At 37.5% G+C, this 19,986-nt stretch overlaps 1 pseudogene; it reads right to left on the reverse strand.

Annotated features, from left to right (window-relative positions):
- Positions 1-10,367: 10,367 nt before the first annotated feature.
- LOC140845602 (neuroepithelial cell-transforming gene 1 protein-like) overlaps positions 10,368-19,986 on the reverse strand; it is a 38,837-nt pseudogene continuing 29,218 nt past the window's right edge.

A 19,986-nucleotide genomic window follows, 5' to 3' on the forward strand; every position in this document is an offset into this window, starting at 1 on the left:
TTAGACACCTTCAAAAATGCATTATTCAGTAACCAGGTTATAGATGAACAAGTAGTCACAAGTGATTTGTAAAGGCCATCACAGTATTTTTGTAATCTTACAAATGCTCAGTATGTATGCCTTATGTCTAGGACACATATGAACCCCAAAGTCTAATCCATTCCAGACCCTTTGTGAAAGGTTGGTGGTTGAAATGGCAGCCACAGTGCAATCCTTCATTTATTCGGGGTCACGAAGGAGGTGGAACAAACACAAGCTTTTTGGTGTGTCTCTGTCAGAAGTCAGATGGTGTGATATCTGGAGATAAGGTTAACCACTGTTCAATTGTTTTCTAATTATCTTGTGTTTTTATAGAATCTGACAGCAAACATATAAAATATATATGGGAACTTGAGCAAAATAATTTGTTGACTGAGAAGGGAATCCTGAAAGTGGGTACAGTCTGCCACGGTGAAAAGTGGGATATAAGAAGTCATGTAGCAGAATAGTCGATTTAGGGCCAAAAGAATGAAAACAGGTCATTGCTCTGCCTCTTACCAATTGTAAGATGGCACAAGTCCTTCATATTCTCTAAGTCTCAGTTTCAACATCTATGAAGTTGGGAAAATAGTAAATACCCCTTGTGAAATCAAAATATTAATTTTTTTATTTGAGATCATGCAGGATCTCAGGGAGCAAAGTATAAAGACAAATCAGTGACAGACCCAGAATCCTGATATTTAACACATTTATGAATCTGTTTTGAAGAAATGTTGTTTGTGTTAGTATTTTATAGTCTGAGGGTGGCCGGCTGTCAGCTGGGATAGAATCTGACAAGCAAGGAAGAAAGAAAAAAAAATATCTTTGATTTCACAAGGGGTATTTACTCTTTTCCCAATTTTCCCTCTAACAGGTGTGAGGTCATATCTTAGGATTTTGATTTGCATTTCCCAGATGATTAGGGATGTTGAGCATCTTTTCATGTGTCTGTTGGCTATTTGATGTTCTCTTTGGAGAAATGTCTATTAGTTCTTCTGCCTATTTTTTAAACAGAATGTCTATTTTCTTATTATTGAGTTAACTGAGTTCTTTATTTTAGAGACTAACTCCTTACCATACATGGTTGGCAAAAAATTTTTCCCATTGTGTAGATTGTCTTTTCATTTCATTAAATTTTTTTTCTGTGCAGAAGCTTTTGAGTTTGATGAAGCCCCACTTGTTGATTTTTTTCTTTTGTTGCTTATGCTTTTGGCATCATGTCAAAAACTTATTGCCAAGACCAGTATCAATGAGTTCCTCTCCTACATTTTCTTCTAGGAGTTTAATGATATCAAGTCTTATGTTTAAGTTTTTGATCCATTTTGAGTTAATTTTTGTGAGTGTTGTGAGATAGGGGTCCAGTTTCATTGTCCGCATGTGCTACTCCAGTTTGCCTAGAGCCATTTGTTGAAGAGACTATCCTTTCACCACTGGGTATTCTTGGCATCTTTGATGCTTATTAATTGACTTTATATTCCAGGCTTTAATTCTGGTCTCTCTATTCTGTTCCACTGGTCAATGTGTTTATTTTTGTGCCAGTACCATAATGTTTTTGTTACTACGGCTTTGTAGTAAACAGTTTACCCTTGAACAACACTGGTTTGAACTGCATGAGTTCACCTACACACAGATCTTTTTCAATAAATATAGTGGAAAAAATTTTGGAGATTTGAGACACATTGAAGAAACATTTTCTTTTCTCTAGGTTACTTCATTGTAAGAATACAGTATGAAATACACATAAAATACAAAATATGTATTAAACTATTTATGTTACTGTTAAGGCATCTGGTCAATGGTAGACAATTAATAGTTTAGTTTTGCAAGAGTAAAAAATCATAGGTGGATTTTTGACTGCACAGGGGTCAGCACCCATAATACTCGTGATACTCATGTTATTCAAGGGTCAACTCTAGTTTGAAATCTGGAAGTATGATATATCTGGCTTTGTTCCCTTTTCTCAATATTGCTTTGGCTATTCAGGACCTTTTCTGCTTCCACACAAATTTGAGGATTATTCTTTCTATTATGTGAAAAATGCATTTGGTATATTGATGGGGATTATACTGAATCTGTAGATGGCTTTGGGTAGTATGGGCATTTTAACAATATCAGGTCTTCTGATCCATTAATGGATGTCTTCCCATTTGTGTCTTTTTCGATTTCTTTCAGCAAATTTTTGTAGTTTTCATTGTATAGATGTTTCACATCATTGATTAAATTTATTCCTAGGTATTGTTTTTGATGCTACTATGAATGAGATGGTTTTACATCTTTTTCAAATTTTCTGTCATTAATGTAAAGGAATGAAGCTGATTTTGTATCCTGCCATTTTGCTGAAATCATTGCTAAATTCCAACAGATTTTTGACTGGTTTTTTTGGATTGTCTATATATAGGATCATCTTATCAGCAAATAATGATAATTTTACTTCCTCCTTTCCAGTTTGGATGCCTTTTATTTCTTTGTCTTGCCTAGTTGCTCCTGCTAGAACTTCCAGTACTATGTTTAATACAAGTGGTGAGAATGGGCATCCTTGCCTTGTTCCTGATCTCAGGAAAATGCTTTCGATTTATCTCCATTAAGTATAATGTTAGTTGTGGGTTTATCATTTATGGCCGTTATTATGTTCCTTCTATACCTAAGCTGTTAAGGTATTTTATCATGAAAAGATGTATTCTCAAATGCTTTTCTGCATCTACTGAGGTGATCATGTGATTTTTATGTTTTCTTTTATTGCTGTGATGTATTACATTTATTGATTTGCATACATTGAACCATCCTTGTATCCAGGGATAAATCCCACTTGGTTGTGGCATATAATCCTGTTAATGTGTTTTTGAATTCAGCCTGCAAATATTTGGTTGAGAATTTTTGTATCTATATTCATCATTCACTGATGATATTGGTCTACAGTTTTCTTTTCTTACAGTATCCTTCTGTAGTTTTGGTATCAAAGCAATGCTGGCCTCATAGAATAAGTTTGGAAATGCTCCTCCCTCCTTGATATTTTGGAAGAGTTCAGAGAGGATTGGTATTAAATCTTCTTTAAGTATTTGGTAGCATTCTCCTGTGAAGCCATCTGGTCCTGGAATTTTCTGTGTTGGAAGTTTTTCCAATTACTGATTCAATCTCTCTCCTTACTCATTATTGGTCTGTTCAGATTTTCTGTTTCTACCTGATTCAGTCTTGGGAGGTTGTGTGTTTTTGGAAATGTGTTCATTTCTTCTAGGTTATGTAATTTGTTGGCATATAATTCTTCATAGTAGTCTTCTATGATTCTATGTATTTCTGTAGTATCCATTGAAGTGTCTCTTTCACTTCTAATTTTATTTATTTGAGTCTTCTCATTTTTTCATAGTCTAGATAAGTGTTTATCAATTTTATATTTTCAAAGAAACAGCTCTTAGTTTCATTGATCCTCTCTACTATTTTTCTGTTTCTATTCCCATTTATTTCTGCTCTCATCCTTATTATTTCCTTCCTTCTGCTCACTTTGGCCTTAATTTGTCCTTCTTTTTCTAGCTCCTTGAGACACAAAGTTAGGTTCTTTGAGATTGTTCTCATTCCTTAATATATGCATTTATTACTATAAGCTTTCCTCTCAGAATTGCTTTTACTGCATCCCACAATATTTGGCATGTTGTATTTTCATTTTCATTTGTTTTCCGATAACTTTTTATTTCCCTTTTGATTTTTTTTATTTGGCCTAATGGTTGGTTACAAGTGTGTAGTTTAGTTTCCACATATTTGAATATCTTCTTACTTCTTGTTGATTACCAGTTTCTTACCATTGTGATCAGAGAAAATGTGGTATGATTTCAATTTTCTAAATTTGCTAAGATCTGATTTATGGCCTATCATATGATCAATCCTGAAGAATGTTTCATGTGCACTTGAGAACAATGTGGATTCTGACACTTTTGGAATGTTCTGTATATGTCTATTAAGTCCATTTGTTTAAATTGTCAAGGAAAGAAAGCGTGTGGGCAGGCAGGCAGATAGTCAAGCAAGCTATCGATCAGTTCATCACACTCCTGAAAGAATTCACCCAACCAGACAGGAATATCATGCCTTGGGGGTGTCTGCTGAGAACCTGGTCTTGAATCACTACCCTGCCATTCTCTGCAAGAGTGAGGCCTCAAAGTACATAACAGCAAAGAAACTCAGTGAGCTGACAATTAATTCAGAAAGGCATTTACTCTAGAGGAGCTATTTAAATGTAACTTTGGGGTTGTTCTCCCCAGAACTTTAAGTTCCCCCAGCCATTCTTTTCATGGAGAATATTTTTTAATCAGAATAAATTAGCTTTTGCAATAATAATACAACATAATGAGTGTTTGGAGACGTATTTATCAAAGAGCTCTCTGATCACATCAACTTCTCTGGAATGTATTTCTCACTGAATTATTTATTATCTGGGGGTCCTATTGCCTGTATCCACTACATGCTAATATGTCCTATAAAGTTGTTAGGTCAATTGTCTGAGCAGGAGAGAAAGCAAGATCAGGGATTCTCTGATTTTGTGTTAACTTCCTGGGAGGAATCCTGCCTGCCTTCTTAAGGGTATCATGAGCTCTCTGAGGGGTGACGGAGTTGGCTGTCTCCCAGGGAGACCCCATAGCAGCTGACAGCCACCTTCAGTGGCCGACCAAACCATGCTCCAGAGCTGCTGAGAGACGGCAGTGAGTTAAGTCAGGATCCGTGAGACGTTTAGTCCAGGCCATCCTCACCTGCCAGATTCTGCCAAGGCTTCCTCCATACTACACCTGCACCTACATCCTGCCTGCACCTGTGCCTGCACTGATATCGATATCTACATTTATACCTACACTTAACCTGTACCAAGACATCTACACCCTTTCCCTTCGACTGAGTTAGACAAAAGACCAAGGGGATTGAGCAGAGACAAGGGACAGGGAAGGCTGGTGAATACCATTCTGAAAAGAAATAGGGGAAGCCCTTCTCTCAGTGATTCTGCACTATTTGGCACTATCAGGAAATCCATGGCAGAAAGAGAAGCTCCTTTCTGATTGCCAGGAAACAAACAGAATTGGGCTTTATACATCGAAGTCAGATGAAAAGAGAGGGGGCTATGATATGGACTGGATAACACGTCCTGTTCTGACAAACTCTGGATAATCAGATGAGATTGCCAGCACAAATGTAGGTGAGGCAAGCATGGCAAGCAAGTTTAGGCTCATATGTTCATAACCTCCTATTTTGCATCTTCCTGGAATTAAAAAAATTGCTAATGTAGTCATCAAATTCTTAGATCACTGACAATTGTAGAACATATATGAACACTGTGGCATTTTAATTTGGGGCTGATTACCTAATAAAAGAGGTGCCATTTAGAATTGGGTTATCCCAATTCTAGCCTTAGAGCTTTACTCCTTTAATTTAAGGCCTTGACAATCACAAATCATTCAAGACACAGCCCCCTGTAAACTCTTATCAGTCATTCATACCTAAATGTGAATCACTGTATTTTAGATCTCCCTTTAAGAGTAATTTTCTTGGGGAGCAAGGCTCTCAGGCAACAGAGTATTACCCTTCTCACATGCCTCTGGCTCTGTCCAGTCCCAGAGAGCATGGTGGTTCCTGGCATCTCCTTAATCTTTATGTATAGATGAGCCTCGTCCAAGGGTATCTGCCAGCTGTCCAGCTGTGGTCGTCCTTAGCCATTTCTCTAACTAGCAGCAGCATACCATAACCTCGCTCCAAAGTGTCTCTGAGGAATCATTCTCTGCTGCATGGTTTTACCTCCATCTGGCCATTCCCTCTCCTTCGTAAGCACAGTTGTATGCACCTTGAACATCTTCATTGTACAATAAACAGAATTAACAATGGTTTCTGAAATCATCTGCATGTTCTGTTATTGACAACTTCTTGAAGAATCAACCCTAATGTTAGACATACTTCTTTAAGAAAGCTGTTAGACTGGATTCAGACTCCCATAGCCAGAGACCTGACACTTGGGAGAAACTGAACCTCACCATTATGGGTTAAATTGTATCTCCCAGATTTGTCTGTTGAAGTCCCAGCCCCTAGTACTTCAGAATGTGCCTGACTATATTTGGAAATAGGGTTCTTGCGGATGACCAAGTAAAATGAAGTCATCAGAGTGAGTCCTAGTCCACTATAACTTGGTCCACACAAAAAAGGACCAATTTGGATAGAAAGACACACACATGCACACAGGAAGAATGCCCAGAGAATGTGAAGGCAGAGGCCAGGGTGACATGTTTACAGTCCAAGAAACAAACAAACAAAAAATTGCCAGCTAGCTGCCAGAAGCCAGGGGAGAGGCATGGAACAGATTCTCTCTTACTGCCCTCAGAAGAAACTAAACCCCTCAGACTTCTAACCTCCAAAAGTGTGAGACAGTAAGTTTCTGTGATTAAGCCACCCAGTCTTTGTACTTTGTTACAGCAGCCCAAACAAGCTAGTACATTAACAAAACCCTCGTTCAAGATCCACTGGCTTAAACCTTAATATCTAAAATTTTTCCTTTCTCTACTTTGCCCAACCACTCCAGGAATCAATTTTCAGTAAAATAGCCCCAAACAGAGATGGGTCTTCAGTTTCCAACTGAGTCAAGAGAAACTTGGGGTTTACCCCTGGTTGACTATTTGTGTGAACTTCAACACATTATTTCATATTCTTGACCCACAGTTTCCTGATTGTCATTTGAAGAGGCTGAATAAAATTCTGGTGGCAAATAGATTTCATTTTTTGTGCCTATTCTAATGGATTTGTAGCAACAACCTAGAGCACTGTCTTGACCTCTATGTGGACCAGATCCTTACATTTCTGGACCTGACCCACCAGCTCTGCTTATCTCACCAGGTGAGAATCAGATAATTTAATGAATTGTATTTATTCCTTTCACATGCTGTTCCACTAGGCTGTGGGTGACACTCTCCACATTCCCACACAGCAAGTACTTCACCCCTGGGACCACTCTTTCCCTTGCCACTCAGTCACATTGACTAAGTAAAATGTGAGCAGTGACTGCTCAACAATGTCTGCTGTGGATGCCAGGTGTGAAATTTGAACTGGACTGAATTACACTTTCACATTTATTGGTTCTCCAGCTTGCAAATAGGTCATGGGACCTCTTGGCTCCATAATCTTGTAAGCCAATTCTTATAATAAATAAATAAATATATGTATCTGTGTGTGTCTCTCTCTATATATACATATATATACATATAATCTGTATACATACACACACACACATATATATACACAAATAAATTTACACATGAATGTACATATATATCCTGTTGGTTTTGTTTCTTTCATGAACCTTAATACACCAGCTTTTCCCGGCTCTCTCTCTCTCCTTATGCTTCATGGCTTTGGTGCTGGCACAGTTGCCTATTACAACCGTCATCAGCCAATGAATACACACGTTTCCTTCTGCTATTAAAATGACCAACCACAGGACAATATCTATGGCCTTTTCAGCTTAAGCTCTTGGCTATTTTCCTTAGTGCTTAAACAAGTCTGTTTTAAGTCTCAGGGTTTGTGGTGGTCCTGGGTGGTTATGAGTGCCGGATAGTGATTAAACTGGGCCAGTGTTGTGAGACTAGAGAGAGCCTTTCCAATACTCAGTGACTGACAGGAGATAAAGCTACAGACATGACTTTGGCAAAGATTACATTACAGTAAACAAAGTCCTATCTTTAGCTAGAGCCTTCCATACATTGTCCTGTTTGATCTTCATAACCTTGTGATGTAGGTAGGACAAGTATTCTGTTATTCTCACACTACATTTAGGGATCAAAATCAGAAAGATGAAGTGACTCAATTACGTAGAACTAAAACATTTCAGGTTGTGTCATTTTACCAATCACTCAACAAATTATTTAAGTTTACCCACAGAGATATTACCATACATGAATACATCCTCTTTAATAACCACCAAGATCTAGCAAGTAGGGTTAGACAGCTTAGCCAGGATTTCACTGGTTAAAGACCACATTTAAAGGGGCTTAAACTGTGTCCAAACAGCCTTTCCCTGAAGCAGCAGCAGGACTTCTCTCTGAAGTGTCCTCTCTTGAGTAAACCAGTTCGCCAACATTTCATGCTGACTCTGCTTACCTCACCAGGTGTGAATCAGATAAACTAAAAAAATAACTAAATTCATTTTGTACCTGGTTCCAAGTCAATAGCTCAGAGTGGGGGTATTTCACCTCACACTCATCCGCCAAGGGTAGTGGGCACTGGGGTACCTGTTTTCCTTGCTAGGCAATGGCCTTTTCATTACAGTCCAGGTACCATCAGTGTGTCTAGTGGTCAAATTCACCACAGATACACAAGCACATTGTCAAGCATTTCTACGGGGAGGCACCCAAGCTTTAATATTTTCTAGGAAAATCAGATTGTAGTTAAGTATATGCTGTGTATTACTGCCACTTTTTCCAATCCCTGACACCAGTATTTTTGGAAAAATTGGCAAATAAAAGTAACAGGTTCTCCTAAAGTCTGAAATTTCCTCTGAACCAAAGACTACAGAAAGCTACACTGAGAACTCAGAGTAAAAAGCTTGCTGTGAAGCACACATCTCTAGGATGAGAAATCAGCATTTCCTCTGCCTCTGAGTTCTGGTGAGATACGCAGTATGGGAGGGCGTTCTGTGGGGGTGAGCGATGAAAGCACGCCTTGGGGGGTGCGGCCGTGCCCAGGTTTAGAACAGGAACTACATGTTCCCTCCCTGAAGAGCTGGTAAGTATTAGGGAGAAGTAGGGACATCACGATCCTTCTTTGCTCTTGACAGGTATTGCCCAAGTTATTTTCCAAAAGGAAGGAGCACAGGTTTCAAATAAGTCTTTCAGGCTGAGATAGCACCGAGCTTATTATCATATTAGACATCAAAAGCCACAGAGGCGATGGCTGCCGGGAAGGCCTCCCACAGCCCCCAGTCACTCTTCCTTAGGCTATAATAAATAAATAAACTCCTTCACAAGGATGATCATCTGTGAAGTGTCTCTAGTATATTTGTGATGCTCAAAAATCAGAGATGTTTTTTAGGCTTTGTCTTGTCAGACTTTGCATCAGATAAATCATATTTAGTCATTCTCTGCTTCTTTACATCCCCTTTGCTCTCTGCTCCTATGCCATTACACTCTCATGGCTTCTCTCCCATCCCGCTGACAACCTTTTCCCAGTTTCACCTATAGCTCCTTCTCTAACTTCTAGATGTTGGAGTTCCTAAAAGTTCATTCCCAATTCCTATTCTTTTCCCCATCTAGACTCTCTCCTAGGTGACTTCATTCATTTCATCATTTTTAATGTTATCTACATGCTGCTGATATCAAAATTTTTCTCCACAGAGATGTCTCTTCCTGAGTTCTAGATTTATTTATCCAACCACTTTCTGTTTTCTTACCTTGGATATATCAAAAGCTCCTCGAATGAAATAAAATCTAAACAGAAGACTTGATCCAAAAGAAGTCTCAGACTTCTGTGTACATTTTGAACAAGAAGGACAGACAGCCACTTACGCCAGGGGAATCACTTCCGGTAACAGTGGACTACATAAACCAGACCAACTCTCCCACTGAAACAATTAGAAAAGCTGAGAAAATAGTTCTGAATCTGTCTGAGGGCAACAGAGAAGAAACAGGGCAGTGAATAATTACAGACCAAGAAAAGAAGGGAACTCAGAGAAATGGGCCTACCATTGTCAACCACCTTTCCCCTAGGGAGATCTCCCTTCTGAGAGCCACAGAAATGGAGCAAAACTTTCAACAAACTTTTAAGACAAGGGGACAAAAATGAGTTTGGGACCTGCCAAGGAAGGAAATTCTTGTGAACTCCCCAGGTTCTGGTGTAGGGCCTTGTATTAGTCAGGATTCTCCAGAGAAACAGAATCAACAGGATGGATATAAAGAGAGAAAGATTTACTTTAAGGGATCAGCTCACACGATTGTGGAAGCTGGCAAGTCGAAAATCCGCACAACAGGCTGGGCAGCTGGCTCGAGACCCAGGGAAGAGTTCATGCTACATCAGGAGTCTGAAAGCAGTCTGGAGGCAGAAACCCCTCTTCCTCAAGGCCTTCAACTGATTGGATGAAGGCCGCCCACTTTGTGGAACATAACCTGCTCTAATCAAGGTCTACTGGGTTTAAATAAGTAGCCTACAGAAATCTGCTCTTAATATCATTTTTAAAATACCTTTATAGTGATATCTAGACTAGTGTTAGACAAACTATCTAAGTACTATGGCCTAACAAGGTTGACAGATAAAAATAACCATCACAGACCACAGACTGAACCAAAAACCACACTTTGAGTAGCACTGGTCTAAGACTTCCAAATTATTTAGTATGAGGAAAATATTAATTTACATTAGACTTTAATAAGACAAGGATACATACTATAATCTCTAGGATAACCAATACAAGAGAAATAAAGCTTAATCTGGGATACAGAAAACAATCCAAAGACAAAAGAGATTTTAAAAAGAATATAGAATAGAAGGAACAAATAAAAAGCAAATGGTAAGATAGCAGTTTTAGGCCCAAATACATCAGTTATTATCTTCAATGTAAATTAACTGAATATGTCAATTAAAAGATAAATATTTAAGGGATGGATTTTTTAAAAACTACACTACTTAAATAAATGCATTGAGGTATAATACAGAAAGATCAAAAGCAATACTACAAAACAAGATATACCATGAAAACACAAATCAAAAGAAAGCTATGGTAGTTATACTGCTATCAGATAAATATGACTTTAGAACAAGAAACATTACAGTTAAAGAAGAATATTGCGTAATAAAATGCCCATACACCCAGAAGATACAATTCTAGATTTGCTTCTATCTTGTAATGTAGCTTCAAAACACACAGTAAAAAATACAAAAATAAATATTCAAATCGTTTGATAGATTATAGTGAAAAATTTTAACACATTTCTCATTGTTAAAACAAGCAGTCAAAAAAATCAATAAGGATACTATCAATCTAAACACTAAATAAGCCTTTTTTGATGGATATGCATATAAAACATTACACCTAATGACTACAGAATATATATGGTCTTCAAAAACACACAGAACATTTTCCAAAATTGCCATATTCAGAGTCATAAAGCAAGTCTCAGTATATTTCAAAAAAATCAAAATCATAATGGAGTATGTTCTTCAGTTCCAAAGGAATTAAGCTGATTAACTAGAAAATCTTTAAATTAATAAGTAAATTTCTAAGTACCTGTGGGCCAAAGAAGAAATCACAAAGGAAATTATAGAAACAATATTAACCCAATGACCAAAAAGCTATATATTCAAACCACACTTACATGAAATGTGTAACCCTAAAGGCATACAATAGAAAAAGAGACTGAAAAATCGATGCACTAAGTGTCAACTTCAAGAAGTTAGACAAAGAACAGAAAATTCAGCCCACAGAAACAAGAAAGGAAATAATAAAGATAACATTTTAATGAAAAGAAAACATACATAATAGAGGAATTGTCAAGGAAGACAATGGGTTTGTTTAAGACTAATACAATGGTTAACTCCTTTTTAAAAAGGTACAAATGTCAGGAATGAAAAAGTCGCATCCTGTAGGATCACTATACAAACCACAAACATAAGATATTATAAAAAAAGAAACTGCATGCCAATATAAATTAGACATAGTCCATAAAACATACAACTTAGCACAACTCAAATTAATGCAAAATTATTTCACTTAGTAAAAAACCTTCCCCCACTCTCCCCACTTTTGCTCAACATAGTACTGGAGGTCCTAACCACAGCAATCAGGCAACACAAAGAAATAAAAGGCATCCAGACAGGCAAGGAAGAAGTTAAACTTTCCCTGTTTGCAGATGACATGATATTGTACATAAAAAACCCTAAAGAATCCACTCCAAAATTACTAGATCTAATATCCGAATTCAGCAAAGTTGTGGGATACAAAATGAATACAGAAATCTCTTGCATTCCTATAATGATGAACTAGCAGAAAGAGAAATCAGGAAGACAATACCATTCAAAATTGTATCAAAAAGAATAAAATACGTAGGAATAAACCTAACCAAGGAAGTGAAAGACCTATACCCTGAAAACTACAAGATACTCATGAGAGAAATTAAAGAAGATACCAATAAATGGAAACACATCCCATGCTCATGAATAGGAAGAATTAGTATTGTCAAAATGGCCATCCTGCCTAAAGCAATCTACAGATTCAATGCACTTGCTATCAAAATACTAGCAGCATTCTTCAACAAACTAGAGCAAATAATTCTAAAATTCATATGCAGCCACAAAAGATCCCGAGTAGCCAAAGCAATCCTGAGAAGGAAGAATAAAGGAGGGGGAATTATGCTCCCTAACATCAAGTTCTACTACAGAGCCACAGTAATCAAGACACTTTGGTACTGGCACAAGAACAGACCCATAAACCAATGGAACAGACCTGAGAGCCTAGATATAAACCCAAGCATATATGCTCAATTAATATATGATAAAGGAGCCATGGATATACAATGGGTAAATGACAAGCTCTTCAACAGCCGGTGTTGGCAAAACTGGACAGCTATATGCAAGAGAATAAAACTAGAGTATTGTTTAACCTCATACACAAAAGTTAACTCAAAATGAATTAAAGACCTGAATGTAAGTCATGAAATGATAAAACTCTTAGAGAGCAACTTTTATCTGAAGGCATCCCCTTGGACAAGGGAAACAAAATAAAAAATGAAAAAAATGGGACTACATCATGCTAAAAAGCTTCTGTACAGCAAAGGACACTAACAGCAGAACAAAATGGCATCCTACAGTATGGAAGAATATATTTATAAATGACATATATGACAAGGGGCTAACATCCAAAATATATGAAGGACTCATACACCTCAACACCCAAAAAACAAATAAGTCTATTAAAAAATGGGCTGAGGATATGAACACACAATTCTCCAAAGAAGAAATTCAGATGGCCAACAGGCACATGAAAATACGCTCCACACTGCTAATTATCAGGGAAATGCAAATTAAAACCACAATGAGATATCACCTCAACCAGTTAGGATGGCCAACATAGCGAAGAATAGGAACAACAAATGCTGGCGAGAATACGGAGAAACGGGGAAACATCCTACACTGCTGGTAGGAATGTAAACTAGTTCAACCATTCTGCAAAACAGTATGGAGGTTCCTCAAAAAACTGAAAATAGAAATACGATTTGACCCAGGAATTACACTCCTAGGAATTTACCCTAAGAATGCAGTTTCCCAGTTTCAAAAAGACATATGCACCCCTATGTTTATCTCAACACTATTTACAAAAGCCAAGGAGTGGAAGCAACCTAAGTGTCCACCAGTAGACAAATGGATAAAGAAGAGGTGGTACATATACACAATGGAATATTATTCAACCATAAGAAGAAAACAAATCCTACCATTTGCAACAACATGGATGGAGCTAGAGGGTATTATGCTCAGTGAAATAAGCCAGGCAGAGAAAGACAAGTACCAAATGATTTCACTCATATGTGGAGTATAAGAACAAAGCAAAAACTGAAGGAACAAAACAGCAGCAGAAACACAGAACCCAAGAATGAACTAAGTTACCAAAGGGAAAGGGACTGCAGATGATGGGTGGGAAGGGAACGATAAGGGTGGGGAAAAAGAAAGGGGACATTACGATTAGCATGTATAGTGTTGTGGGGGGTACAGGGAGGGCTGTTCAACAGAGAAGACAGGTGGTGTTTATATAGCAACTTGCTACGCTGATGGACAGTGACTGTAGTGGGGTATGTGGGGGAGATATGCTGAGAGCGGTAGCCTGGTAAACATAGTGTTCTTCATGTAACTGTAGATTAATGATAACAAAAATATAAACATGAACAAATAAATAAATAAATAAATAAAAAGAAGTCATTTGGATTGATCTATTTGCATTCTTTCTTCATTTTCACTTGCGCTGGCCAAATACAGTTCACAGAATAGTCAACATTTCCTTGAATGATCAACATTATAAGTCTGTTGTGACACAGAGCATTTAGTCCTCCATTTAAAGACTATGATCTCATTTGAACAGAAATATTTTAGAGTAAAAGATTCATTACTTTTTACCTCATGAATAAATCCACAAAAATTGATATAATATGGTCAGATTTTCAACACACCTTCTTTTCAAACTCATTATTTGCAGGTATTATAAACCAACAAATAAAATTCACTTTCCCCAAGCCTTCGATAACTTACTCTACACCCTCAAGTTTAGCTTTTACTATGTTCTTGCATGTTCTAGCACAACCAGATATTTTTACTTTAAGACCAAACTACTCTTTTTTTCCCTCTTTTTTATGTATTAGCAGCCAACTGACTCCCCTCTTGCTTTTCAGACAACACTAAAGCTCTCAGCAAAACCCTTAAGGTGGTATTTTTTCAGAAGTCCAGAATACACTGAGTCAGTTCATGTGTGTTCACCACCTTGCAATGCTACACTGGAAAAATTGCAGTTTTCTTAATTGGCACAAAAACAGTATGGCTTGGTTTCCGCTGATAAAGCTACTATGATTTTTAAAACATATATATATATCTATATATGCACATATGTACACATTTTTATCAAGGTGGAAAAATAAAGGCTACCAATCTGTAAAGGTGTCAAAGTAAAAAATAAATAAATAAAGCAAATACCAAAAACTACATTATAAGAAAAAAAAATTAAATAATTGGCAGGTTAAGTGAATGAAAATGAGGAAGGTGTAGAGAAAAAAAACTAATATAAAGTATTCCAGTTCATAAAATGGAATATCTGTATAAAGTTTTATACTTTGTTTCAAAAGGAACTTATGTTTCGGTATAAATTCTAATGTATTACACACCTGTATTGTGTGTAGATTTTAGGAGACAATGTTAAAATTTCAAATTCTGCACACACAGTTTATCAAAGAAACACTGGCAAAATCCCAGTATTTGCAAAATTTTAAGGTTTGGTAGATATTGTAAATATCACAACAGGTAGGTATTGGAAAGTCCTAATGAATTTAGAGTGAAGAAGAAACCAATTCCATAAATATTTCATTTGATTAAAAATACCAGGCTTGCATGTTCCAAATTATGAGAATATATCTTAAAAAAGAAGGCTGCAGTTTTAACAGTAATCTGTATATATATCTTTAGCTGCCATTAAAAAAAAACAAAAAGAACCAAAAACAGAAAATGTGAATACTAGTGTTAAGTAACCCTGCAACGCTCCCATGCTCACATTACAAGAAAACCCAAACTGTATACATTTATAAATAAACAGGCTCTGCACCAGTAATACACAGAACTTCCTTTATACTGAAGTCTCTTTCTATTCAACACCCAATGGAGATTTGTCCCTTGGCTTTGGGAAGCCAGGCTGTGCTCAGTGCGCTCTGACACTCTTCATGTCGTCTGTGGTGCACGCAGGGGAGACACGCTGAAGCGTCCCCATCAACTTCGACCTGAGTCACACTGGATGCTGTAGATGCCCTTCTCTGGGTTTCGACATTCCCAGCGGAGGAGTTGTTCTCCACGCACTCTTCATGGAGCTAGGGGGAAACCCTGCAGCTCGGCTAGACTGGTGGCCTGCTGGAAAGGGGCTATGGCGGCTCGAATACAGTTGATCCACTGCTGCTTGTGGAACACATCATTGGCTTGCAGAGTGTGAGACTGGCCGGGAGAGGGGTCTTGAAAGCCAACTCTAAAGATATTTTTAGCTAGGAAAAGAAAAATTGGAAAAAAGAAAGGAAATCAGACTTAAAAACAGTTTGTGTAGATAAAGTGGTCATATAATCTTGGTATGGGTGCTGGAATTTCTACACATGTACACTTGTTAGGTGGATGCATTAAATAAAGCCTTGGAACATTATTTATTAGATGCACCTACTGGTGTCAGATCACAACTTGATGACAGCAGCACTATAGGACAATGGAATCCTTTCATTTGTAATTTTTTGTGTGGAGACAGAATTCTTTTTTGTTTTCCCTATGCTGTACCTTCAGTTTGTGTCTAATTTGTAACTGGAAGTTTGCACCTCTTTATCCCCTTCACCTATTTTGCCTAATACCCCACACCACCATGGCAACCACCTATTCTTTGTCTGAATGAGCCTATTTCTGTTTTGTCTGTTTTTCAGACGCTGTATGATGGAAGTGAAATCATATGGTATTTGTTTTTCTCTTTTTTCACTTAGTACAATATCGTCTGGGTCCATCCATGCTGTCAGAAATGGCAACATTTAATTCTTTTCTATGGCTGAGTTACTGCACATGTATCCACATCTTCCTCATTCATTCATCCATTGATGGACACATATCTTGGCTATTGTAAATAGTGCTGCAGTTACCATAGAGGTACACATATCTGTTTGAATTAGTGTTTCTTTTTTCTTCAGGTAAGTATTCAGAGGTGGAGTTACTGGATAATATGGTATACCTCTCTGTAACTGCTTGAGGAGCCTCCACGCTGTTTCCACAGAGGCTGCACCAATTTACACTCTCACCAGCAGTGCACCACAATCTTGCCCATACTTGTTATTTGTTTGCTTTTTAATACTAGTCACTCTTACTAGTGTAAAGTGATACCTCATTGCGGTTCTGACTTGCACATCCCTGATGATTAGTGATGCAGAGCATCTTTTCATGTGTCTGTTGGCCATCTGTACATCTTCAGAAAATTTCTATTCAGGTTCTCATTTTTTAAATCAGATTTTGGTGTGGGGGGTTGCATTCTGTGACTATTTAAATGTATCTTATATATTAATCTGAGACAGAAATTTTAAAGATTAAAACTAAATTCACTTAGGTTCTGAGTTTGTTAATTGAAACAATTTTACAATTTGTATTTTTACCTTTATGTGAGCTGCCAAAAGCCCCTTGAAAGGACCCACCCACTCTCACATCTCCATCCTGCAGGTTTTCCAAGACCAGCTCTTGGACGGGGATTGGTCGTCGGTAAACTTCATAAGAGTGACGCTCATTTCGTGTAACAGGACGAGTCAAAACCAAGATGTCTTGAAACAGGAAAACGTAAAATTTCTGCAGAAATGAAAAACAAATACTTCCTACATGTGGAACCCTGTGATTTTAAGTGATTGGAATTTAGACATGACTAATTTCATCACATTTATTTGAGATTCCCCTTATAGATGACCTCAGAAAGAGGATTCTAAGGCTATGCATATTCTGCTTAGATAGCCTGTCTAATCTCAGACTATAAAAACTTTTTATTGGCATATAACAGTAGATGAGGTAGCAGCTGAGTAATCACTGCACCCCACAAAGACCTATTAGTAGGAACATGCCTGGAAAGACCAGGATTGTATACCAAAGTTTTCTAACAAAGTAAGGATTTAAAGAATGCAAGCTGGTATAAATGTTAATGGTTCTACTTTGCCCCACACAAATTTCAGTCTTTAAAGAACAGCTGGGACTCACAATATAAATCAGAGACATCAGATTTCATCTTTTTCACAAAAGAACCTCAACTTATTAATCGTGCTTCTGAAAAGCAAATAATGAAACAAAAAACACCACTCATGCTTATACTCAGCTCTGGGAGGTAATTTTTCTATTAAAATTCCAAAAGTAAGTTTGCTTCCAGTTAGTCTGCTGCAGAAATCTGGTTAGTAATGCTAAAACTACTTCCATCACTATCAACTCTTCAGAAAAATCTTCTGAAGGATATGTTACTTTTTTATGAAACATGGACCTAATAATTTATTCAGAAAAACTGCTAGCCTAATTGATTTATGCTCCAAAACTAAAAAATAAAATACTATTGATTCTCCAGAGACGTTTAAGTTATTCTGTAAAGACAGAAACCAAATGTGTGCATTATGAAAACTGGTATAAAAACTGGTAACAAAGAACAAAAACCAGTAACCTTTCACTATTTGATGAGTCCATTTTACAACCTGCTTCATAATCTATTTGGAAACAAACTGGGTTGGAAAGGGAAGCAATGGCTCATTTCCTATTAGTTCTAAGATACACTTACACGTCCATTTTTATTCTTCAGCTCCCCGTGGCAAAGCAATACTTTGCTCGCTTCAATTCGAGGATCCTTCTGCCTTTCATTCAGATACTCCAGTTTGTCGATGTAATACTGACATTCTGACTCTCCTTTCTTCAAGTTGATTTCAGAGAGAACTCCTTGTATTATCAATATCTAAAAATTATCAAAAAACTGATGGAGTCTTTTCAGAGTAATGTAGTCAGTGTCCCTACAGGGCTAAAACACCACATCAAAATGATAGAATTTTAAAGCTTGAAGGGACTCTTGAAATTAGTTAATTCAGTCAGTCCCTTCCTTTTACAGATGAAGAAACAGTTTCAGCCTAAATAGGTAATTTGCCCAAAGTTCTCCAGTTAGCTAGTGGAAGTGGTAAGACCAGAATCCAGTCTTTTGATTAGAATATAAATACAGATTGTGTCCTGCCTCTTTATTACTCAGTGTGTGGTGCACGAGCATATGGGGTGCTTAAAACATCCACCAAACACCACCCGATGCTGAGTCACTATGCATAATTGGGAGTAGCATTGCATAACTTTCTAAGACAAGCTAAAGTATAAATTTGGAAAACACAAGAATCATTAGTTGTACTACTTACAGCTTCCTGCAAAAGCTGAACATCAGGGTGGTCCTCTGGAGTATGTCTAAGAATTTCTTTTAACAGTAAAGGGTATTTGACTAGGCGACTTCGGGGATTATCAAGGAAGCTCCACAGATCTAGTTTTCTGCTGAAGGGAGACTCAAGACATCGCTGGAGAAAGTCCTGGACTCCTGGATCCTGTTTCTTTTGGTCAAGAAGAGCTTTGGCTGCCAGCTGGTGACTACAGTAGCCTTCGTAGGCATTCAAGCCTGGCAACTGAAGAGTGACACGAGAAAACAAAGTACGGTAAGTTCCTGCTATGGTCAGTCCATTAGTAAGCTTGTGAACAAGAAACATAAAGCTCACAGCTGTTCTGGAAAGCTCCGACAAGCTGTGAGCACTGTCCTGCAGGTGATATTAGGGGGAGTAGAGTATTCTGGGCCAACACCAAACACCCTTTTCTAATTTCCCTAATGTAGCTAAATTCAACCAAACACTCAAGACTTTTACTTTCCCAAACTAATTAGATGCTAGTCTTCTCTAGTCCCAGGACACCATAGTCTTCCTGTATCACTTTCATCACCAACCTTCAGACTGTTTCTTTACTTGACTATCCCTCACTAGATTAGTCATGGAGAGACTGCCTTTTATCTCTCAATTCCCAGTGATCCCTCCCACAATAGTGCCAAGCATCTGGCAGGCACTCAAATATTAACTGAAAGAATGAAACAGAAAATTAACAGCATATAATGTGAAAAAAGAAAACTCTGTGCAAGGAGGAACACATTTCTAAAAGAAAACTGTATCATTCATCAAGTAGATTTCTAAACAGAGACTGTAAGTTCTCATAGCTACAAAAATTTGTTCAATTCTAATGTGTTGTTTATCAGTTTTTATAATCCAGTTCCTGGATCCAGTGGTTCTGATATTCACTACAATGACAAGTGTGGCATGTACTTGTGAAAAACTATCTGGAGTAAAATACTACATACCCAGTTCACAAGAATGTGACCAATCTGCTCCATCATCCCATCAGGCTTGGTTGCTTCTCCTATTCTTGCCAACAAATCTGAAGCATAAGAAAGCAGAAATACCAAGAAGAGGTTTATTTTAGAAATAATGCAGCACTAAATTAGAAGTTTAGATTTAAACTTCCTTTTATTCCTGCTGTTCAAGATTCTAAAGAAAATTAAGTAGCATATCTCACCTTCATGCAAAGGTATGTAAGCATCCACGTCACCAAATATATGTGTGAGTTCCTCTTCTGACATGATAGACAACTTTAACATGGGGTCATGGTAGGCCTACCAGAAGGGGAGAAATGCATCACAGAGAGAACAAGCAAAGACATTATGAGAGATCTGTA

This window comes from Manis javanica, chromosome 2 (assembly GCF_040802235.1).
Source record: "Manis javanica isolate MJ-LG chromosome 2, MJ_LKY, whole genome shotgun sequence".
Taxonomy (NCBI): Eukaryota; Metazoa; Chordata; class Mammalia; order Pholidota; family Manidae; genus Manis; species Manis javanica.